The 25,550-nt window shown below is 43.5% G+C and overlaps 1 long non-coding RNA gene across 2 annotated transcripts in view; it reads right to left on the bottom strand.

Annotated features, from left to right (window-relative positions):
- LOC306816570 overlaps positions 1–25,550 on the bottom strand; it is a 233,497-nt gene that overhangs the window by 29,306 nt on the left and 178,641 nt on the right. For both annotated transcript variants that reach the window (XR_013777712.1, XR_013777713.1), the window contains exons 5-6: positions 10,564–10,689; positions 8,961–9,046 (exon numbers count right to left, since the gene is read on the bottom strand). This is a non-coding gene — a long non-coding RNA (uncharacterized lncRNA). The remainder of the gene's footprint in view (positions 1–8,960; positions 9,047–10,563; positions 10,690–25,550) is intronic.

Genomic DNA, 25,550 nt, shown 5'->3' with positions numbered 1-25,550 from the left:
TTCCATCTAGGGTGGCAGAGAAAGCCCAGATACCCAGACAGGCACAAGTAGGAGGGAAGGTACTCATCCCAAGTCCCAGCAGTTTAACTTGCACTAGAGCAGCTCGTGGCATCAGCCATTTAGCACGCTGATGGGTGTTTTTATCCCTGGCCAAACAAGTGGGTTCTACTTTAGCTTTAACATTAAATGCTATTAAATGAAATGAATACAGCATGTTTCCATCGTACGTGTTGCTGGAGCTGCTGTGACAGCTGAGAAGCTGCTAGGCATGATGTGTCAAGAAAATGTACCAGGAGAAAAGTACATGGAGCTACTGTCAGAAATACAGGCGGGTTTGAGAATGGCATCTCGGCTTCAGATGCTGCTGGAATTATTTTTTAATTGCATCTGTAAACTCAGGCAGATCTTTAAGGGTTAACTGCACACAATGTAATGAATTCAATAATGATGAGTTAAAAAAGGTCTAATTAGCAAGTAACCACTTTATTATGAAAGGAAATGGTAATGAATTTAATAGCTCAAAATCATTAACAATATTTAGTTTGCTGGTACTTGTTCTCTATTATCCTCATTAATATGAACATTTAATATGTTTTAAAATGGATTTGTAATACTTTCTGTACCATGAGGTTACACTGACAAAAAGAGTGTAATTATTCTGTTAATTGTAATCTCTGTCTGTTTGTGCCCCAAATAGTAGCATATTTAGGTGTTAATAAAAAAAAAAAAAAAAAAAAAAAAAAGAAAAAAAAGAGTAATTAAGGGAGGGAAGTTTAAAAATATAATTAAACAAACTCTAAAATTGCAGGCTGAATCACTCTGAGGAAAAAGTTCTGGAAGTGAGATCTCTGAAAAACAAGTTTCTTCCACTGAGATCTTTTCTCATTTATAAAAAAAAAAGAACAGAGAAAGGAAATAGAAGCATTACTGTTCTTTATGCACAATGAATATTGAAGCTTTCCCAAGCTGGAGAGGGCTCAAGACTGGATATTCTGGGACATGTGTTTGTGAGCAGAGTGTCTGGCAAGGGAAGGTGCTCTCTGATACTGCCCCATGAGTGTGATCTCCCTGTGTGAGATCCTGTGGGGATCCAGTTACCTGGTCGCTCCTAAGACCCTCAAACCAGGTGTCCTGGCCAAGAACCATCCACATTGAGCAGTCAGCTCAAAACAGACCATTCTGTCTCTAATTTTTATCACCTAAGAAAAGGAACTAAAATAAAAATGGTGAAATTAAAGTGAAGCATCTCATTTGCCCACAAATGACATATTTCAACTTTCCATTTTATAGGAAAAAAGTTGTGAAGGATTCTTTTTTTTAAAAAAACTTATTACAATTTCCAATTTTTTTTTGAATTGCCAGTGAAGAGAAAAATATGTGATTTGCAGAGCTCTAAAAATAACAAGTTAAAATAGTTTCTGCCTCTCAAATGAGGCCTCTTAGTCCTATAATTTCTCCAGATTTTGCCTTTCAGGATGGGTATTTTAAAGAATGATATAATGTCATTTCTATAAGTATCGTCTCATAATCTGCTGCCACTGTTGGAAATATAAGTTTAGAGACAGCTTGAGCAGAAGAAATACCAGCTCACCCAGCTATACTATAAAAAAAAAATAAAATATGTTAAGAAGAGGAACAGGATGTATATTCCAAAGGTGAGCAAACATTGCCAAACATTTTTGAGAATCTTTATTTTGATTTTGATCTCTGGCTGCCTTTACAGCCCTTTTGTGTTTGTCTACTGCAAACATTTCAGCAATGGCTGTTATGGGGGTGTTCATTCCTAGAAAGAAAATTTTAGAAAGAACACTCATATTTGGGCTGGAGGGGTGTGTACAGAATTTTGTTCCATAAATAAAAAGCACCAAGTGTCCAGTCAGAACAAAGCAGTATTGCTAAAATTACAGATATTTACCTTTAACCAGTTAAGATGAAGCAAACAAAAAAATTTCTTAGATTTATAAAAAATTCAAGTTACTATTAAAAATTCAAGTTACTCAAGTAAAAAAGAACAATCAATCCATCTTCTGTCTAATCCATCTGACCCATGCCATTTTTCACTTGTAACTGAATCTGATGATCTTTGCTCCCACACCCAGCTCTCACTCTGAGTGCAGGGATGCAGGAAAAGGGGTGGAAGGGGAAGATGGGGAGGGGACAGCTGCCAGAGGGGAGCTCACCACAGAGCTCTGAGGAAAACCACAGCTTCCCTGATCTCCAAGATTAGCCCCTGTTTATCCAACAGCATCTGGGGCCCAGGGCAGCAGCTCCCAGAGCAGCAAACTTTTGTGGGCTGCAGGGAAAGAGGAAGGAGGCAAGTGCCAGATGGAGGGGGAAAGGAGGCTAAAAGTGCTGTTGTGCTGGGAAAAGAAAAAAAAGGGGGGGGTGAAAAGCAACATTGTATTTCAGGAACCATTTGCAGCGTTTCAAACAGACCTGGGATGTGCACCCTGTCTATTCCCAGGAGCAAGGCTGAATCCATGTAAGACAGCAGTGGGATTACTCTGGTTTGCAAGCTCTTAACAGAGAGACTTCCAAGGTTCAGCAGCAGGCAGCACAGAACTGAGCAGACACCTAGAGCCATGCACGTTTGTAATTCAACCTGGCAACACACCTTAACCCAAATTGGTGAGAATTTCAGGAAAGAGCCTTAACATTTTGCTTTGGACAGCTGGACTGCCCTTCCTGGTTTTCTTGTCATGCTCATCATGACAAAAGATGATCATGTGAGAAAGTCAGAAAATATTGAAGGAAACTGAGCTGGACCTTGGACCTCAAGTTCAGTTGGAAAATGGAAGTTTTCTTCTTGGTAATAGTGAAAACAGATGCAACTAGAGCCAGAATGTCTTCCTCTTCCCACAGAGGAAAAATGGCAGTGAAAGCCAAAAAAAAAAAAAAAAAAAAAAAAAAAGGGGTACCAGCAAGCCTCTGTTCTCTTCTGTATAACAAACAAGAAAGGACATTATATTTCTTCTCTGTGTTGAGGTTTATTGAATGAAATGTAGGTTTGTGTCATGCCCACCTTTGCCTTGCAAGTGCACAGTGAAGTGTGTGGTTTGCAGAGGAGAACAGAGCTTCTCCCTGGAGGGCAGGGCTGGTTCCCAGAGAGGGCTGCCAGCTGGCTCCTCCAGGACAGCCCTGGCAATTGCTGTGCTCATCCTACCCAAAGGAGCACTGCATGGAGAGATGAACCTTTCCCCACAGAGACATAAGGCTATCTCCTCATGAAATTGTAAGAAAAGCTCTGTTGCAGAATGGGTGACCCTAACAGAATGAATCTCTCTGCTTTGGGAACAACAGTGCAGAACTTGTCATTTACAGTCATTTTCCTCATGGAGGGCTCGTTCTTGTAGTTCTATTCCTTTGACAAGAGCTAATTGGGAAACAAACATCTCCTCCTTAGCTTGGGATGCCTCTCAAGCATGCAGATCCTGACAGCTCTCCAGAAGATGTGGTGCCCCAAATGGCTGCTCTTCAGGGATACCTGAACATGCTCATGTTTTAAAAATGGACTCCCACAATTCCCAGCCTGGACGGTCTCAGCATTCCAATGGCACAAGACAGGGGTTTTTAGCACAGCAGAGTTTCTCTGTACATATTTCCAAGCAAACAGCTGTTGCTGTAGGTAGGGACAGGAGAACCTTCATCTCCACATCATCAGGAGATTTATTGTCACCACCTACCTAAGGTCTAAACAGCCTGCTCATTTTATGGCTCACAAACTTGGGTTAGTCATTGATCTCTCGTTGTGTGTAGAAAATCCTAAAGTTTTCTGGCTCCTGCTCCAGCCTTCACTAACACAGATTTCCCACTATAAATTCAAGTGATCCATCATCTGAAGTCTTACATAAGCCCTTTTACTTCCTTCTCACCCTCTAAGTCATAGCTACCTAAGCTACAAGTAAATGACAAAGGTTTTGGTAGATCCTGAAAGAACATTGAAAGATTCCGCTTCCCCTCTATAATTTCTTGTAAACAAAAAACACTCAATCAAGACTTGCTTAAGGCTCAGAGGTACATTTAACACCCAACAGCACGAAGCAAAGGAACAATACAACTGTGCATTTGGCAGTGCAGCACTGCAATAATTTCCAGGGTAAATGATCTGGCAATTTTAGCCACATGGATAATATCCAGGCCAAGGTGGCTAAATTCAGCCTGGCCTGCATCTGACTGAAATCTGTCACACGTCCACAGACACAAAGATGCACAGTATCCCTGACTCCACCCATGGCACATGCCAGCCTCCATCCTCTGGGTTATCAAGGCTAATTGTGAGCCACCAAAAATACTCTGACATATTTACATAGTGCTATGTCATGACCTGTGATTTATTTTACTGAAAAAAACCCACCAAAAAAAAAAAAACTTTAGGAAGGAAAGCAAAGCAATAAAGTTGTCTAAGGCAATCAATCCAATTCTATTCATGTCTAATCTTTTTTTGCACACTGGTCATTACTAACTTTGTCCCTTTCTGGGCACCCAGCAGGATTTTTTCAGCCTTGCTGTCACCTTGTATATAAGCCAGGAGAAGGTGGGAACACCCAGAGAACATTATCCTCTTGGAAAGGCTGTAACATCACTGAAATAGCTCTACCCATGGCAAAGCAGACCTTCCCTTCCACATGTATCCCTGGGCAACCCCACTGCCAAGGGAATATCTCATATCCCTGTCCTTTGTTTTTGGCTGAAACTCTTGCCTCGGGCAGTCCAAGGTTTTGGTTCTTGCACATGGAATAACTGGGAGCAAGGGGTGTGCACCCTGGGATAACACAAGGATGGTGGACCCCAGACTCACTGGGAATGAGGTTTGTCTCGCGTATTAAAAACAGGGAAATGCACCCCAAAGGAAGCACAGTGTGCACATCCTTGTGCTGCTCACTGGTGCAAACACATGGTCCCACCACCTACCACCAAAGCACGTCCTATCAAATTTAATAGGCCATTACCAGCTTCCTGCTGCCTCCTTCAGCTCCCAGGGGAACCCACCAGTGACTCACAGGGCATTTCCAGAGACTCTGTGGAAAGCCTTTCTCACCGTCTTTGTAATTCCAGAGGCTTTTAAAAGAATTTCTTCAAAGCCCTAATGCCTTCCTTTACCTTCCAGAGCTTTGATAGTGCAGGTCTTCTCCACAAAGCCCAGCAGGCAGGGGTTGTGCTCCTGGCTCCTGAACTAGCAACCCTGGCTGCATTCCTCAATCCAAGTTTTAAACTTTTTTCATACACTTGTTATTTGCAGGGTATGACATGGGAATGGACCTGGCTGGTGGCAAATGCTTGCATTTTTTTTTCTTTGAAAAGGTCTATATTAACAGATCAAAATACTTCTGGGGGTTTTTTTAATAGCTTAGAATACATATTTTTATAGTAAATACAGGGCAGTGGTCCAAGCCTTCCACAGTCAGTGAAATGAGGCACTTTTGAAAGATTAATTTGGTGCCACGACCTTGACTCACTCTCTGTACCCAGAGGAAAAATTGTGAATGTGTCACATAATGTCTTTTAACAACTTTATGTCTCATTTTAGTCCTGCATGGTGTTACCATATACATCTCTACAAACATAATACAATATTATACACATACATGAAATTCACAAAGGCATCCCAAACACTCTTGGGTCATTTCCACATTCCATACACAGCAGGGCAGGAATTTCAGCACTCTCTTGGTGCAATCCACAACAGCCCATCCCATAACCTGGTTTTTGTTGGTAGCTTCCTAAAAATATCATTCTGCATTTATGAAATCAGCTGCAGCCTGCTGCTTGTGCAGCTTGGAGTGGAAGGAAAAGCTCAGCTTGTCCCAAGCACTACTTCACCTGGTGTTTGGGTGGTCTCAAGCCAAGACCATACAGAAAAGGCTACAGAAAAACACTCTGTTTAATGACATAAGCAGTGTTTTTCTTGAATCATAGGCAGTGGAAATTTTGTCTCTGACTACCAGCAGTCTAGGCTGAACACACATCAAAAAAGACTGAAAAATATGTTTTGGGGGGGAGACTGCAATTTGTCCACTCACATTTTGACTTTTTAGGACACTCCTGACAATCTCTGGCTGTTTGCTTTTCCACTAGGAAGCATGGGAAAGCAGAGAGTTCACGTGATTTGAACACCTCCTGTGCTTTGGTTTTCTCCTTTTTCTCTGCTCTCCTCATCTCTTGGGGTTTTGATCCACAGAAATCTTTAGGAAGGTTTATTTTTTCTACCTACAGAAGCTTTACCCATTAATGAAAGACTCATCTAGTGAGTTGACATCATCATGTTTTCATAACCTACTATTCCCTCAATCACCCTGGTCCTCAGCAGGGATTTTTTGGGGGGGTTTGATAAAGCTAGTACTAAGATGAACATGCTACCTGTGACAGCAATTAGTTCCTATTTAAGGTTTCTGACTAAGTTTGGATAAGCATCGGAAGAGGGTTTTTAACTGTTTGAAATGCAGGGTGAGAAGCAGTTCCAAAGAGGTGGAAGCACAAGAAGGCACTGTGTTCCTCATCCATGCATCCACACCATCCCTTCTAGGGGAAATGTCTACAGACACCTCCACGTGGATGGCTGGAGACAGTCCCTACCAGGGTGTATTTTAGGAATCTTGCAGGGCAGTATCTGTTCTAATGAAGAGCAACCAGACTTTTTTACTTCCTTGAAAGATGCACTGTTTTATACAGTTTCAACACATTGGGTCTTCTCAGTACAGACACTCAAGAGTCCTGGCAAACCTGGCCAAGAAACACTCTTGTTTCCAAGAAATGGAGGTTTATAGCTACCAGCACAGAGCCATGCAAGAAAAAAACTAAAAAATAAAACTAAAGACAAACCCCAAAAGCAACAAGAGCACAGCTTCTCCTTCAGTGCCCAGCCCAACAGTTCTGTTAAAAAGCAAAGGGACAGTGCAAACATACCCATCTCAATTCTCTTATTTTAAACCTGGTCAGAATTAGCACACTTCCAGTATCCAAAGGTGCAGACCTTGCTGCTCTAAACCTCCTAGAGCTGTATGGCTCTGGGAAAGGACAGGAACCATAAAAAGCCTTAGCTGGGAGCCAGCTTTAATGCTCATGTTCAGGCCTCTAGTAAGTTGCCCCACAAAATGTAATGAGACCTCCTGCTTAGCCAGGGCTCTGATTTCCACAGTTTGTGCCTGCAGCACTCTTATATTTTATAAGCCATATTAACTCACCTCTTGCACTGGGAGGTTGGGGCAGTGGCACACTGTCTAATAATGGAACATATTTGTTAATACTAATAGACATTTGTAAAACTACCACATGCCCTCAGCCTTCAAGTCAAAGCACAGGATGCTTGCTAAGCTTGGGAAATGTATGATGTAAAACTTGGGATGTTTTGGTTACAACATATCTCATTTATTTTTACTGTCATCACCCTCCCTGGTATATAATACCTGCTGCATGCAGAGTGAAATATTGCAGATGTTTTCAAAATAATTCTGGGCTGGTGGAGAAACCAAAAGGTCTCTTGTGCGTAAGGTCTGGTTATTTTCAATTCCAAACAAGTAGGTAACAAAGTTTCTGTGTGCTGGTACTTTAAAAGGCCTGGATTCCTCTGTGCTGACTCATACTTCCACTGCCCACCCAAAAACTCACCTCTGAGAACTTTGAGAGAGACTTCAGCCATTTTGATACCCTCAGGATTCAGGAATGAAGAGTAAAAAGATAAAACTAGTTTTAACTATTCATTAGTTTTTGGTACTTCAGATAATTTGTGCAATGGCTTCAGGGGTTTAATTGAATCACTTTTCCCACCTTGTCTTAATTTTAATTACGCAGCAATCATTTTTACCAACCTGTGCAAAGGAGCCATATGAAAATGTGACATATGACAATACACATTTACCTAAGCTCTAGGACTGCTCTGACCTACAGGCAATTAGCTACTGCCTGCAGCACTCAAACGACCAATTAAAGAGTTAACAAAATGCCCTCCAAATCACCTACATGTTCAGGTTTTTGGACTGCCATGAACATTATACTTCAACCGATATAATTTTTGACTGACTGATTTACTAAGTCTGCATTGGCTAAAATTCTTACAGCCATGCCTGTAAAACTGAAGAATCAGGTTTTATGAGGTGCTTTCATTGTCATTAAAGACTATCCCACCTTAGCCCTTTCCCTAACAAGACAATCTTGCAGCAGTCATTACAAAATGTGATCCCAGCTTGTCATCAGGGAAAAAATGGCTTGCTAGGTCAATGAGGACTGCACTAAGTTCATCTCAAGGATGTAAGACATCCCTCTGCATGGCTAGCAGCCAAGAACAAAAAAATTAAAGAGCCACAAAGGATTGGGGGTTCTTTGAGACTTGGCTCCCAAAGTTTTACAGGTAGCCCATTCCAGAAACCCACAGAGATTGAATCAGTAGTAACAAATGGATGCCTTTGCATCTCTTTGTGATTTACAGTCTACCAGTGAGCATTTCACTGCAGACAACAGATCATCAACAGCCTGAAGTGCACAACACAAATGACCCCAAGACAGACAATTTCAAAGAAAAATGCATTCAGATGTGTGCTTGCATGGGAATAAGAGAGATCCAGGACACTGCTAATTATACCAGCTCAGGGAGAAGTGAAGGGTGGTAATCTGCCCAGGAAATGCCGAGTTCCAGTCCTGTCTCCAGCAATAACTCAAGCTGTGGTTTTTTATCTCCTTTCCTCCCTCCCTCAGCTGGCAGTGGGGTTTAACAATAGCCCTGACATGCATTACACATGGTGCCACAAGGACTGATGTTCTGAGAGTGCTCTGAAAACAACAAATGGTCTGCATGACCACGTGTTGGTTAGCATTTTTAATAACATAGAAAGGTTCTGCCTTCTGTGAGCAATGTGGTTTCATGATGGTATCTCACAGGCAGAGGCTGAGTTGCAAATCATGATTCCATCCAAGGAAAAAGTGACTCTACAGAGAAAAAAATGCTGATCTGAGAGATTGGTACAGACCTGAGACTTGCTTGCAGATCCTCAGCTGGTGTCATTTCTCTGAAGCTGACTGACATCAGACTTCACACCTGGAGGACTCTTTTGGACTGGAACAGAAAGAGAAGAGTGTTACAGATTTTCCTTCTCTGGCCACAAAGATCCCAGTTCTGCCCAGATTTACAGGTGAGGCCCCACTGGCTTTGCAGGGCCCAGCAAGTGCTGCTCTCCTGAACCTGAAGGCATGCTGGAAAGCCAGCCCAAAAGCCACCCCAATCTTTGGGATGCCACCAGAAACTGAAGGTAGAGCTAAATGATCCAGAATGGAATTTCTTTTCCACTTTGATTGCTCAGACAAGGCACATGGGGCATGTTGGCCATGCAGCTTCACTACACAGACATGCAGGAGGTGAAGGGAATGGCACAGCAGAGAGAGGTGAATCAGCCCAGTGACTTGGGGCTACTTGTCTCCTTTCCACCACCTGGGAAACCAGTGTCTGGCAACAGCAACCTCAGTGCTCCTGTTTTCCAAGCCAGTGGCTTCAGGGAGCATCATGGAGGTGACATTCTGGGCCTTCCAGGGGTTGGGGAAATCAATATTGGCAATGTGAAGGACACTTCATGACAGAGTCATAAACATGGTGTTTTATCAGTGGAGGAGACAAGAGGAAAAAGATGTAGTTATAAATGGCCAGGTATAAAAAACAAAATACATTACCAAAAAAATCCAACTAGCCACCACCAAAATCAGAAATAAAGACAAAAACACCAAAAAAAGTCCCAATAATGGCAAAACAAACAAACAAAAAAAAAAGAAAACAAACAAAAAAACCCCAGCCAACCCTCAAAACTCCCAATGCATTATTTGTTTGACTACATTTTCCACAAAGCCCAGTGAACAAGAGTGAAAAAAGCAACTGTTTGACACCCAGAGCTGCTTTGCTTTGAAAAATATGGAGACAAAGTTAACAATGAAGAGTTGGGATTCCATAGGGTTGTTTATGTATGGAATACAGGCAAATGCATATGATTATGTAGAAGTGTGTCTGTGTGTAATGTGGCATTAACACCAATTCTTACAGCCTTATGAAATGATGTATTAAAAAGAAAGAGAGGAAGAAAGGAAAAGCAAGCTAGATTTTTCCCCTCTTTTTACAAATATGATGCAGTTTACAGAAGCATGGTCCTTTTTTAGGAAGAATTCTAAATGCATCATTCAAATATTGTTTGAGCTGAATACATGATATACATATCATGAATACATATAATCACAGCACGGTCTTTTGTGGAAGTTCTGAAAATAGCAGTGGAAAAAGCTGACCATGAGTTTCCATCTAAGGATTTGCATTTGGTTAACATGTGTGAACTGACTCCATTCATCCCATCCTCAATGGGAACTCTCCTGCTGCTCCAAATGGCCAAGCTGAAATGGCCTGGATGGCAGGAATCCTCTGTGGGGCTGATGTCAAGGACAGCACCTACCAGGTGAAATTGTGGGAAGGAATGGGGGAACTCCATTCTGCTGGAAAACTCTCATGGGTTATGTACCATAGCAGCTGCTGCATTTCAAACTGCTGGTAAAATATGTGGCAAGTCAAGTTGTGAGTTATCTGCTGGTCTTCCTAACCTTTTTCCACCAGTTCCCCCATGGCAGGAAACCTTAAGCTCACTGAGAAGGCTCAAACTTCCTCCTCTCCACCTTCAGTCTTGCAGGATGTAGCTTAGTTCCTCTCACTTCTCCCACTGCAGAGTGCTGGGAAAACAAAACAAAACAAAAAAAGAGAGATAAATCAGAGAAAAAAGGACAATTAGGTGGGTGAGCTTCAGAATCTCCCCAGCCCCTCTCTGCTCAGCTGGGAAGAGGAGAGGTCTGTGCCCAGGGTGTCCAGAGGTCAGAGGGGACATCCCTGCCCCCTGCAGAACCTGTGGGAGCAAGGGAAGCTGGAGGATGCGGGAAGGGTGGCAGGAAGGGCTGAGTGCTCTAAGTAGCATGTTTCCTAGGAAACCTTCGACAGCAAATATCACATTAGTCCTGCCTTGTGGCCCAGCTCATGTGATGTCAAGAACAATTTCTCACAACTCAGCTCAGAAGGTTAGCAAGACTTGGTGAAATGTTCAGTGACTCTGGCCTGGCTTCCCAGCTGGGAACAAAACAAGAGACTGAGGCTGTTTGCATTGTTTTGGAGCTTTGTGACAAATTCCGAAGCAAACATTTTATTATTTTTATTCAAACATTATGGTGTATTTCCCTCGCAGCCTCACAGGTCTGCAGTCTCACCCAGTTGCTGTGTTTATTCTCAAGGAACCTCATTTAACAAAAGGAAGAACAGAAAAAATGGAAAACCCAGCAATCTCATGGAAAGCCTTGGAACACTTGGATCACCATTCAGCTTGTGAACTGATTATAAAAGCTCAGTCTTAGACTTCTGGCATTACAGAACTTCATTTACAACTATCCTTTCTAATTTCTGTCAGCTGCAGCCCAAAAATACCCATAGTCTAGCAGATTTAACAAAAAAAAAGACGTAAGATCTGGCAGCTAAACTCAGACAGGAGATACATTCCAGCCTCCAAGGGGGCTCCCAGCTGGGCTGGGACCCAACCCCTTGGGGTGGCTCTGAGGGCAGAGATGCAGAGTTTTGGTTCTCAGGGATGCACAACGCTCTGAGGTCGAGGATTTGGGGGGCTGTGTGGTACCACAGACCTCCCCACAGTAGATCTGTTATTCATTCTGCATCTCTCTTCCCTGATTTCCTGCAAACCAACGAGAAGGTGGCTGTGCAGGGAAAGTCCCACATTGCTGCTGTTCCTGCTGCCTCCACAGTGGCATCGGACTTCTAATTTTTGAAGAGAAAAGATACTTAATCTGAAAAAAAATTCTTCCTCTGGTGACACACTTCATCTCATACTTAGTGAAATATAAAGACCTCTTTAATAGAAAGTAATATATTTAAACAAATTAAAAATAGCCCCGCTAATTTCTTTTTAATCATAAGCTAACTTAGGTGTTTGACCTCTTTATTTCCTTTTGCTGCTTCTCATCTTCAGTGATTTGAGCCCTCACATCTAGAGGGTTCTTTTTTTTCCATTTTTTTTTCCTTTCCAGGGAAATAAGCGATGAATACAAAAAGAACAAGGCTGCTGAGAAACACCAGCATTGAAATAGGCCCATCACTCCCTCTCATCCCATTTTAGGTACAGGCCTGATGGATCAGCTTTTCCTCCAGGAAAGCCAGGATTAAGGGGGTCAGGTCAGCAGTGTGAGAATGCCTTTAAGAGCAGTGTGGGAACACAGGGCTCCCTTATTAACACGTTAATATACTGAACACGAAGCTCATTTTAACAGGATGGAGACAGTGGAGTCCTCCCCGTCAGCCCAAACCTGCGCCCTCAGAGCTGCTTGATCCACCAAGTGACAAATCTCCTGGAAATCTCATAAACCAGGGCAAGTGTAACATTAGGATTTACTGATCACTGCAAAGGTTTCTCTGAAGATCCAAAAGCAGAGGTTTAAGTGAGACGGCAAAGGCTGAGGTTACAGCAGGTGAAAACACACCAGGGACCCCTTGTCCCGCAAGCTGCTCTGCCCACACACAGCCCTCACGCTGGGGATGGCAGCTGCCCGTCCCTAAACCCCTCAGCCCACAGCCCCAAACCCTGTCTGGCCCCAGTTTATTTTATTTTGTGGGTTTTTTCCCTTGTTTCGGCTCTTGTCCCCCTCCCCGGCCGTTCCCACCCTCTCCTCAAGATGGCGGCACCGCCGTGAGGGCAGGCGCGCCGCCCCCCGCGGCCCCGCCCCGCCGGCCCGAGAAACACACAATTACTAAATTACACAAAAATGTCTCCTCAGCAATGATAATAACACTGTCAACAAAATAATTCAAAAGTTTAAAAGCCATTTCCCCTCACTATCAAACCCGGTGCTCCGATCTTTCTGGAAAACCACGCTGCGTTTTCTCTCCCCTGCCCTTGCGCACACCTGTCGTACCACCCGTGTAAATATTTGCGGTTTTTTTTAAAGTTAATTCTATCCCCGAGCAGTAACAGATCCTATAACACTCTCAGCAATGCTTCTTGTACATGAAGGACCTGAACAAAGCAAGATTTAAGCCCTGGTCGTGCATAAATAGCCATATCGCCATCACCTGAGACACCTGGATAAACATTCCCTCTTTCTTCCCGGCTCCCAGCGATGAAAAGCAGCCCCTCATCCATGGGAGGTGCAAACACAACCCTTGGGATCCCTACGGTGTTGTCACCTGCTAAAGACCAGGATGGGAATGCAAAAAGCCCCATTAATACCGATGCAGACCAAAATAATATCTCAGTATCTTACAGATAGACGATGTGGAAGGAAATATCTGTTCTTATCGCCAGGAAAGATCTATAACTCGCTCTTAGCCTTTCATCACCAGGAGGAAATACACTGCGACTCTCACCAATCCGTTATCTGTTCTCATTTTGCTGGGTGCAGGTATTTATCTTTACCAAGCCAGCACAAGGTGCGAGTCCCTGCTCCTCCCCGACCACCAAGAATAAGAGGACACCTCCTTCTCACACTCCCCACCAGGATTTTCCCTGTCTGCAGCTGAATCCCTGTCCCCACGCCATGTCCTTTTGGGTGGTTAAAATCCACACGGAGTCAATCTCGACACGAGGGGCTGGAGCTGAGCTCTCCCCCCAAGCCTGTGCATGTCCCAGCCCAAGGTTTTAGGTCAGGCATATTTTGAATTCCAGCTTGTTAGAGTTACTGGCTCGTGCACCCGTCTCCCCTTCAGCTCCCAGAGAGGATCTAGGGCTGCTTCCAGCCCAATCTAATATTGGGATTAAGATTTGCAGGTAAATTTCTCTATAAAGGCAGTAAATGACCCATTCACTCTGCATTTCTTTCCCAGGAGTGCTGAGATCCCTCCATGTGTACATATATCCCATGTATACACAGATCCCTACATGTGCCCGGTGAAAGGCAAATCCCTAGGATTTTGAGGTAAAATCGAATGTCAGCATTGATGGTCACTTATTCATTCATGGAAAAAGATACATGGACTTCATCCTGCACAAGTGTGAAAGCTCATTTTTTTCCAAGGCACATTACATGCTGCAGCCAGCAACTGGCTGCCCAGCCTGGAACATGTGTCCTTTGCAGAAGATTCCCCTATTACATCAGCTTGTGAGAAGGCTTCCAAGTGGGAAGGTGTCTGATTTTTAGTGTGGCACTGGGACACTACTACCAACAATAAAAAGAGTAAACCTTTTCTGCTATAGCCTGGAAAAAGTTTGCCAAAATTCGGGGGTTTGAATAAAAATAGCTGCATGTCCACACTGGTTAGTTTCTCTTGGAAACTTAAAAAAAAAATAAAATATTTTTGATAGCTTTACCCTGTGCTGCCCAGCCACATTAAGCCACAGTAAACTACATTCTTATGGTTGTCATAACATTTTGCCCTGTGTTGCTTGTGACGCGAATAATCTATTAAGATACATAAGGTGCAAAGTGCTGCCTTCCTGTCTCAGAATCCTGCAATCTGCTGTAACAGCCCCTGCAATTCCTGCTGGAGAGGTGCAGGAGCAGCTCCCTGCCACTGCCAGAGCTGACCAGGGAGTCCAGACAGTGACTTTGGATGGGCTTGGCCCCAACCTTTGGGGCTGTGGGGATCAGCCTTCCTCCCACGGAGCTCCCCCTCCTCCTCCCCATCCCAGCCTGCCATCAATCTCACTAAGATGACAGCAGACAAATGTTAGCCTTTGCAAAGATCAGATGAAATCTGTGGCTTTAGGGCTGCTCACCCAGGAGCGGGGCAGGCTGCACCAGACACGGGCACCAGCAGTCACCTCCTCTGCATCAACGAGCTCAAATCACTTTGGCAGCCATCACAGTCGTCTTCCACAGCAATCCGAGGGTGCTCAGATGGATTCTGACAAACTTTAATGCTTCAGCCTCCCTGCAGAATTGGGGTTTTGGTATTTTTTCATAGCAAGATTGTTCATTCAAAACTTTTTTTGGGGTGAGGCTTTTGAGGTGTGTTTGGGGCAATGCTGGAAGCCACCCCACCAGCAGCTCAGGAGTGCACAGAATTGGAGTTTATTTGGGGTTAGTACACTTGTCCTTCACATGCTCTGTAACCTGAATTCAGCTAGCCAAGGGGAAGGGAGGGGAAAAAAAGAAAAAAAAAAAAAAAGATTACTCTATGGCATAAATATGCTGTATGTGCCCTTGTCTCATGCAATTTCTTTACATCGATGTGCAGGAATATTTATCCCCAGTAGAAATGTTTAACTAATCTGGTAAATGTCAAGCCATATGGTGTACATTGTAAGGATTTCATCAGGCCTTTTTAACTCTTTATGAAAGTCTCTCCCTCTCTTCTCCTCTGCTTACTTCCTCCCTCCTTTTTTCCCTTTTTTTTTCTTCTCTTTTTACTTTTTTTTTTTTTTTTTTTTTCTTTGTTGCTGCCCTGCCAGAGCCCACGAGGAAGGAGATAGAGCAGGGAGTGTTATTACCCACAGTTAGATCAGGGATGTGATGCTCATGGTGTACAATAACAAGCAGTATTAACCAGAAGTGCAACTCACGAGGCACCTTTTTTGCTGGGCAAAGAATGTAATTTTTATCAGCAGTGACCTGCAGAAGAAGATCACTAATACTTTTTTTTTTAAACAAACTGTCCACCCCAACAATGCACAAAATTCCCAAGGGCTACCTCATCTCTTATCGCTTCCTTTGAATAATCAAGGCTTTACAACAACTAAACTGCAGTTTTGCAGCACTTTCAAGGAAAGGAAGCATTCCTGCAAATATCTGGTGTATCTCCCAGAAAGATAGAGTGCAATTTACAATAAGCAATATCAAAAAAGAATAAACCGTTATGTTTGTGCCAATCCTTATTCATGGTTTTATAACAAGACATATCTGTTTTCTTCCTATAAATCTTGACTCTATTTTTAGAGTTTGCAAATAATGACTCCAGTCTTTGGCTGCCTGCCACTTCTGTGAAAAACTAGAATAGCCACAGTGCAAGACTATAATATTTTAAAAAGAAAAAAAAAAAAAAAAAAAAAAAAAAGGAAAAGGAAAAGAGAGGGATTCTTGATGAACTCTGTGTTATTTCCTACCAGGACAGAGCTGTTCAAGATCGTGATAAGTGATGCAAATATGTAGAATGTGTTAGGGAAAGGCAGGAGCAGCATGGAAATTTGGCTGAACTTCAACACCTATTTCTGAATTCTTTTGCCTAAATCACATTGTTTGTACCTGCAGGGGCCCTTTGCTGCATCACAGGCAGAGGCTCACACCCAGCAAAGCAGGAGCCAGCCTGGGCTCCACTGCTGCCTTCCCCTCCTAGCACCCACCAAACCTGCTTTTAGCATCTCTGATGGACACAGCCTCTGAGGGCAGGGATTATGCTGCAGCTCAGGGATGAAGAAAAGCCCCACCAGGAGAAGCTGCCACCTTCAGCAGAGGCCTCCGGACATTTTAGAGCCGTGGCAGGCTAGGGAGGGGGAGCTGCAGGTCAAGGAAAGGATAAGATCTGGGTGGCTGGGAATGGGGAGGGAGAAAGAGGAATGTACTGAAGGAGGTAGAAGGGGAAAAGCAGGGAAATGACAGCATTCAGATAAATTTAGCTCTGAATCCAAACTTCAGGGGGAGGGGAGGCGTTTCCTGCCCCAAACCTCTGAACTTTCTGAGATTCTCTCGTATCGCGGGTGATTTACCTGTAAAAAGAACTGCAGGGGGGGGAAAAAAGAGTAGAAAATTGAAATAAACAGTTCTCTGCTCTTTAAACAAGCTTTCCATCCTGCTTCTCCAGGGTCAAATGTTCAGGCACAAGGACACAAACAAAAAAAACAAAAAAACCAAAAACCAAAAAAAAAGTAAAGAAATAAAGAAGAATCACTTTTATAAAGAAGATCTTTACACAAGTGCATTAACCCCAGTTTTCATCAGTGTAACAACAGTGTATCAGCTGTTAACACAAAGTGCCCTCCCCACATACCTGCCAGTTCCCTAACTCCAAAATATTCATTGGTACATTATTGGAAATGTAACATTTCATCATTATTAAGAACATTATTAAGGTGAGTAATACTGCAACAGATACCTGCATAGTTATCTGAGCTTTGTTATGTGCGTTTTGGGAAAAAAAAAAAAAAGAATGAGAGGAAAGTCTAAGCTGTAAACACACCAAAAAAAGGAGCAAAACAAAAAATTATTAATTAATAATTAATCAGAATCACCAGCGCAAGACTTTTGTTGTGAAAGACATCAGATGAATGTATCTGTTTGCCATGTATATATATTTTTTAATTTCTCACACTAACCTAATTACAGCATTATCTGCCTGTATAGACAGCTTATGCCTGAGCAGCCTCTCAGAATTCAGGAAGTTGTTGACAAAGACTCCTGCAATAGCCTGTCTGATTTTGTGTTATTTCCTTTAATTGAACCAATAGGACCTGCACTCCTGCACCCCTGACCTTTGCTCAGAAGGCTAATTTGAGATTAGGGTAGTCCGCAAGTAAGAGATGGGAACTGAATTTTTAAAGCACAGAAACATTCCTATAAGTAAAGGAAGATAAGGATCAATTTTAGCCCCAAACCACTCTGCTCTAAAAGAGGTCTGTGGAAGGACTTTGGTGAGACAATACAGTATCTTAATTTCAGAAAAGTTAAAATCACTCAGCTTTGTCTTTGTACTGAGTGTTTTAGAGCTCGTAATAAAGATGATGCCCATGACTTTGAGTCCTTGGTGTCTTTATAGTCACCCAGTAGGACATTCAGAAGTCCCTTAGGAAAACTTACACAAGAGCATAAAATATGTCATGCCAGATAAATGATTCCTTGTGCTTCTTACATTACTCTGGTCTGGCTGTGATACTTAAGCCCTGTGCAATGCCAGGGAATGAATGAGACAGGCTCCTCAGCTGTAAACTCACCAAAAAAAAGTAACAAGATGACAAACATTAATAATTAATCAGAAGCACCAGCCTAAGACTTTTACTGTGAAAGCCATCAGCAGTCCTGAATCCATAGCAGAGGAAAAGAAGAAGCTGAAGACCAGTTAAATTTAACTGCACTGGCCTTCTGCAGTGCTGTGTGCAGAAAATTCCAGTTCAGAGCCACAATAACATATTTCCCTCAGCTGCCACGTTGGAGTGGGGCTGGCTGTGCTGTCCTATCCAAGGACACCCCCCAGGCTGGGGGGAACCCTTCTGGCAGCAGGTAAAAGTTGCTGCTGCAGTGTAAAGGCTGTTCCCTCTATTGACACATGCAGATATTGTAGTGCTGCTATGCAAACAGTCCTCTGTGGACTTTTGCTAGTGGGTTTTATTATAACACATTCCTGACTATGAATGGCACCTTTCCTCTGCAGTATCTGCCGCCGTGCCCTTTGTGTTTTACCTTCTGACTTGGGGCTTTGTTACTCTTCTTGCTGGCAGCGTTTAAAAAGTAGGAAGTGAACTTTCCCTTCCCTTCTCTAAGTGATGCTCGCGGCACGAGAGCCGCAGTTTCATTGTAACTCCCTGAACTTTGCAGCCACTGGAAACACGAGCAGTATGTCAACTTGTTCCTGTCTTTGCGAGAGAATTCAAGGTCAAGCTGACCAGTGAACTCTCGCATTTACAGAGAGCGAGTCAGCGCTGGTGTGCAGCGCCGGCAGCGCCTCCAGGAGAGAAGTTAACCCTGTGCTGGCCTCCAGCCGGGGCTCCCGGCGCCGGTGCGGGCTGGACCCGCGCATGGCTCGGGGCCCAAGCCAGTGTCCCTTGCCGGGATGTGCAGGGAGGCCCCCAAGGGGTTAATACATGCCATTCCCGAGTTCAGTGAAGGGACAGGCAGAGCGAGCAGCGGGAATTTCAGGATGTTAATAGCCTCTTCTCTTCCGATTGGCCCAGAACGAATGCAGGGTACAGTAAATTGTCCTTGTCAGCTTAGCTCACATGATGATATGCTTTATTTCTAGACATGCCTTGAATCTGTCCCTTGAATTTATGTTCAGAAAATAAACACTTCCAGACGGCAATAAAGCATTCAGTTGTAGCTGGCTGTTGCTCGGTCTCAAGCCAACAGAAGCCATTTAACTTTGGAGTTTCTAGAGCTTGCAAAGCTTTGGGTCCCTCAACTCCTGCTCACATTAGCAAGTGTCCCCTGTTCCCCCCTCAATCCTGGGTTTTGAGAGGTTGTCCAAGTGAAGCTCCAGAGAGTTTCACTTGGTTTCCATGCACCATCCTGAAAAATGACATCAGGTCACCTCATCCACACACAGAGACCCTCCTATCTTTTATGTCAAGCAACACAGAGAGCAAAGAAAATAAAAGAATTAATGGCAGCAAGTTGCAAAACATATATATCAATGATTCAGGATATGATTTTCCTACTATTAAAAAAAAAAAAAAGTAAATTAAACAGCTGTTCCATTTGTGCCTGATGTGGCTAAGGAAACAATCAGTGGCTGGCTGATTTACTGATTAGGAAGGTTGCATGCAGTAATCTCCAGGTGTTTCTGAGAAATGCCCAAATAGAGCTGCAGTGTTTGTTTGCAACCAGTAATTTCATGACTATCCCTTCCCTCCTCAGTTCCCTTCAATAACACCAGTTTATAACTGCATAGTTACAGTGTAGGGGAGTTTGGCAAAAATCAATGGTAAATGCACATAGGAGACAACAAAAGAGCAATACAAATGGAGAGAGCCTCGTTACAGCTTTAGTTTATTAGAGGTGTGTGGATATTAAAATGCTTCCTTCAACCCAAAGGCAATAGAAGAAAATACTGGGTTATATCCACCACATTTAGGGCTGGGCAGCCAGCACTCAAATATTATACCTGGAACAAGCTGGAAGAGCCCCATGCATAGGTGGGTTTCATTTTTCTCCCATTTAACATGACACAATTTCTGCTCAAGTCTATTCCTTCTGAAAAAGGCCCCCACAGAGGAGCCCATGTGGGGCAGAGGCAGCTCGTCAGTCATCTGAATGTGCCTGATAGCAAAATCATTTGATAAGAAGGCTGCAGAACTGCAGGGGTACTGCTCTGTTCTAGATTATAAACTCATTAGGAGATAAGGAAGCAAAAATAGGAATACTCCAGGTATCAGGTGGAGCTGGAGCAAATTCCCACAGATGGTTCTTGGTGGAAACAGCTGCCTGCTACAGGCTGGCCAAGAAAGAGGGTGAGCACAGGGGGTGGCTCTCTGTCCCACCCTCAAGTGGGGACCTGGGGCAGGGAGGATGGCCAAGGGACCTAGCACAGAGATCAGCACAGAGGCTGATGGGGGGGGACATTCACTGGGCCACTCTGCAGCAAGAAATTATCTGAGCAGAGGAGGAAAACTCCTGCTGTACCTTTTCTTCCCTTTTTACCCTCCACCAGCACCAGGCCAGATGCCTCCCATGCAGCAGGAGGTGCAGAAAACATCCCTGGGGCTGGCTCAGTGAGGGTGTTCAAAAGGTTTTGCAGTTTCACAGGAAGCCAAAGGACAACTACATTTAACACCCATCCCTTTCCTTTGCTCTGGCTGTCTTGCTTTCTGCTCCTCATTGGCTCTCATTCCCATCCTTCCTTTCCTCCTCTCTTCCCTTGATCCCATTCAGGGACTCCAAAGGACTAATTCAGCACAGCACGGGCAGAGATAAGTTAAAACAATGAGGAGATTTGCAATTAGGGAGAGTTCTAAGGATTGGGAATTGTGCATGGTTTACAGTCATCTCTTGGTGATGGGGACTTTATCTTCAGGAGATAGAGCTCCTTCCTTAGCTGCCACAGCCCCACCCTCCTGCACCAAGTGAAATTCCACATTTTAACTAAGGTGCTGCTGTATTTCAAACACATCCCATTGGAGGGGGAAAAAAAAAAAGTTAAAAACCCACGGTGTACTTTGACTGATTATCAATGGCGTACATGCCTTTAAAATCCTTTGTTAATGAGGTATCCTTATTACCATAATCAAACACGCTTAGAAACTTGTCACAGATAAGCAGAATTCCTTACATTCTTTGCCCTGCACTTTCCTTTGGCATCTCTTCCCCACCCCCCTCTGAAGCTTCTGAAGGTTAGGGACCAGCAGCGCTGGAAATCGAAGCTCTCTGTTTGCCCCCACGAGCAAAGGAGCAGTCAAAGCCTCCTTGCTCTGCAGCAGCAATGACCCTGCTGCTGACCTGAGGAGACCACCCTCCCGAGAGAGGAGAGGTCACACAGGACCTGCTCGGGGCATCCTCTGCACACACAGCCAGGCAGAGACTGCAAATCATCCAAACTGTGCCAAATTATGTGTGAAGGGTTTGTAATGCAGACTACTGTCCACCAGGGATTAAATTAAGAACATCAAACCCAACGCAGAAAGAATTTCATTTTATCCCTAAATTCGACTCGCAGTGTTTTATTTAATGCTTCTTATCAGTCCTTGTGCCCCAAAACATCTCGTCACCAGAAAATACTTAAATAAATCGGGCAATTTGTGCAGAGGGCCATACAAATTTAGCATGAAAGACTCCTGCTTTTAATTTGTTCATACAGAACATGGACTCTGACAGCCACTCAGCAGCCTCTCCCATTCATTCCAGAAACCATCTCTTCTGCCTGTGTTTACAGAGTACCTGTCTAAATAGCACAAAAACTTGATTTAAATGTGAGTGGTCTGACATGAATCAAGTGATTGATAATTAGAGCAAAGTTAGAAATATACTCAGCTCAGACAGGAGAGCATGCACATCACTACATGTCAGCATCCAATGATTCCTATTCCAAGACTGGACCATTTCATGTGGAATTGCAATCCACAGCAGCATTTTTCATAAATCCAACTTCTTGCTACATAAATATACATCCTATTACTTGGGTTTGTTGGTTGGTTTTTTTTAACCTCTAAGAAAAAGTTTCTGCTTTACTGTAGCCTTCAACATCCAGATTTGCTTATTTTTAGATTTGAGAAAGTTGTTGAGCACTAAAAACCTGAAATAAGTCTTGTTATGAGTCCTGAGGACCACTCTAGCTCCTTTACTGCAAAACCACACTGACTTCCTTGCAGTTGCTTCCTCTGAGTTCAAAAACAAATCTCCAAAAGCCCATAAGGAAAAAAAAAAAAAAAGCAAATTTTGGGGTTGGTAGATATGACAGCGCAAAGTAAAAAGAGGAAAATTCAAGCTTCTGAATATATGAAAATTTGATTTGCAGACTTAACAGTTAATTTGTAATCAGAGCCTAAATGTGTCCAGTAAGTAGAATAGATTAAGAAAAGAGAATATTGACCCTATATACATAAATATATATATACACTTTATATTAAGCAGTAATGTTCCAATTCTCCAACTCATTCACCAGATGAGCACTTTCACTCTGGAGGCTGAATATCAGTAAATGTGTGAAGAAAAGCCAGTGAAAACACACGTGTTACTTTGGAAAGTGAAAGAACAACTCCTACCACACGCTGTTATGCCAATAAAACTCCTGATACTCACATCATCCTCTGTATTGATCTATTATGGCCACTCCTGCCCTGGTAAGGCAATAAAAATTTCTATCATTTTGGATGGCATGGGGGGCTCCAGTCCTGTTGTGGAGTTCTCATCCCAAGTGTGGTTTGAGGCAGAGCAGCCAAAATGAAGCTCATGAAAGGCTACGTGGATTGGGGCTCATAATCCAGCAAAGTGCTTGGCTGCAACAGTGCCTGTTAAAAAGTCAGTGTTTGCCAAGGGTTACCACACGATTATGGGATGGCTGCAGTGTCTCCAGAATTACAGGGATGGCTGTTGTCTCTGCGACAAGGCGGTGTGGGAACTGCAGGTTAATGGTATCTCTTAATGGTGATGGCTGTAATGTAGGTTAATGGGATCATAATTTCTTTTCCCTGGGAGAATTTGCAAATTCTTCCATTCATTGCCAGTATTTTTAGCAGCAAATGAAGGATGTGATTCTGACCTGGAGATGTTTGCACCAGGAGGTTTGTTTTTAGTGGAGAGACTGTTCAACTAACTGAAACCAAGCCCAGCAGTGGTGAGGAAGGCTCAGACTGGAGCTGTTCTGCCCCAGTGTGTTTGGTGCTGCCCAAATATTTCAGAGATTCTCTCTTTTGAGCTCATCCCACAGCATGCCCTGACTGTGGTTGTGGTGGGACACTAACACTGCCCACTGAGCTAAACCCAAATCCTTTATGCCCCAAAACCCACTGTGTGGGACATCATGGGGGTTTCAAAACCCTTTTTGGCTTATGGATGAAGTTTATCTGTGATCTGGAGGCAGATCTTCCCTGTCCCTGCTTATCCCTGCTCCATCCTGCCCTTCAAGCCTTGCTGCTGAAGATGCTGGAGGGCACAGGCTGTTTGTCCGTAGGAAAGCCAAACTTTGCTGACTTATCAGAACAAGGCATGCCTGGCTGGCAGCTCATCAGAGGAGGGAGGAAAGAGAGGACAAGCCTTTCTTATGCAGCACCAGCTGGGCAGCTGGAAAGGGCAGGGGGCTGATGGTTCTGCCGTAGAGAGGCATTGCCCCCTCCCAGTGCAGCTTCCCAGCTGGGTTTGGCAGGCCCTGGCGAGCAGGGCAGCACCACAAACTCCTCAGAGGGAATCCTTCCATCCTTCTCCTTGCTCTGTCCTCGTGGCCCATGGTCTGTGCCCCTGGCAGGCAGAGGGGCTTTGCTGGGGTGTTGATGTCCCGTCTCTGATGTCGCCGCGACCCCCACGAGCGAGCGCCGGGTCAGGGCTCGCCGGGGCCAAGTTCAAGGGCACAGGCTGGTACAGACATATAAACAAGGGAATGGTATGTAAGCAATAAAGACATAAAGGTTAGGATCAGGGCTAGCAGTACAATAAACAGCTGTGATAACCCAGTTTGTTTATAGATAAAGAATTTACTGTAAAATCTGCAACGTGCAGGATACGTTTGTTAACGCTTTAAGGGATGTGTGCTTTTAGATCCCCTTTCATTTCTTGTTCTGTGCACTGAGTAAATGTCACCAAACATCCCTTTTTACTTCTGTTTTCTTTTAAATCAAGCCCAGGAAACGCACGTGTATCACATTAGCTGGAAATCTTTCCCTTCAAAAATCCCTCCAAAGAAGCCAACACGTTCCATAGGAGTTTAAAACTGCTGCTACAAGAAATGCAGAGAGCCCAGCCCTTAACAGTTAAGAGTTTCCTAATAAAACACCCATGTTTCAGGCAAGAAATATCCCTTTACACACCATTTTCCCTAATTTACTATTAATACACATAAATACAGTAAGCACAGTTCCACCAGGGCTCTTGTAATTTTGCACAGTGTCTGTTTTGCCAACTTTAACTTTTAAGATGTATTTCAGAGTGTAGCCAAGCGTTTTGCAAAATTACCACGGTGCTTCTTAGGTGTCCTGTGAGGCTCCCATCAGAAGTACCATATATTGTACTGCAGCTATTGATCCAAATGGCTACATTTCTAAAGCAGAAAATGATTGTGTGGTGAAAGCAGTGCAGAGGTGCAGTAAAATGCCCTCAAGTATATAAAGACATAAAGATTAAAGTCACCCTGCAGGTTCCCTTTAACTCCTCCAAATCCACTGTGTAATGTGTTCTTTTAGGATAAATCAAAAACTTTGTACAAATTAACATGACAGGTGCCAGTGTTCATAAATAAGATGGCTCTTCACCATCAGGAGGCTACAGGAAAGTTTACTTTGCTTTAAATACATGCAAAATCTGCTAATTAAATTCCCAGATGTCCAAAGAACATCTGAATAACTAGAAGGCAAAATAACACCCCAAAATTTGTCAGCCAGAACACGTATTCAGGATAAGAAATTGAATCTTCAGTACACAGGATGCCCTAGAGTGTTAATACCAACAATTTTCAGTTCTCTGGTTAGTCTTCAATAAAGTTTAGATGATTTTAAAAAGAAAACACATAGGTGGAATCTGTCGTGGACCCTTTCTCCTCCACAGCACCTAAGTGCCTTTTCTAAACTGTAGAATACACTTTTCACCAGCTTTTGCACTGCTTTCACATTCATTCTTGGGATATTTTTTGGTACCAGCCAGCCTTCAACACATTTAACCTTCCCTTAGTGACACCTAAAAATGGGATAGGTGTAGCAGGGTGTCAGAGAGGGCTCCCAACACCCATGAACACCACAATCAAGCTCAGATCATGAGCAGGGCTCTTCAACCCCTCTTTAGCCTAATTAATAAGTAACAGCATCTTACCAATAAGCTGTAAAATTTAGTGCCTGCCCTGAGCCAGGTTCTTCTTTGTCCTGCTTCTGCCACCACCATGCTCAGCAGATAAACACTCAAGGTGAAATATTTCCCCCAGTCAAGCTGATGGTTGAATTCTCCAGGATCATAAGGGAACTGGTAGATCCTAAACAGATTAATCTTTGAAGAAAGAAACCTTTCAGTCCCTGGCTCCTAGGCACTCCTGTACACAAATAAGGTATTTTCAGGAGCTTGTACTTCAGGAGCTCTGTCACTGAAATAATCAGTTGATCAAAACATCCTTATAAGTAAAATTCTGGCCCTCTCTAGCTCTGGTCAAAAGACAGATGGATGAAAAGGCATTGCTAATGCAAACCCCTATCACGTCTGGGGCCTTTCCCCTGCACAATTATCCCGCCTGGATTATTCCTCCAGGACTGTGACTGATTTACACACTA

The sequence above is a fragment of the Erithacus rubecula genome (genome assembly GCF_903797595.1).
Source record: "Erithacus rubecula genome assembly, chromosome: 2".
Taxonomy (NCBI): domain Eukaryota; kingdom Metazoa; phylum Chordata; class Aves; order Passeriformes; family Muscicapidae; genus Erithacus; species Erithacus rubecula.
This window is presented reverse-complemented; position numbering and strand designations above follow the sequence as displayed.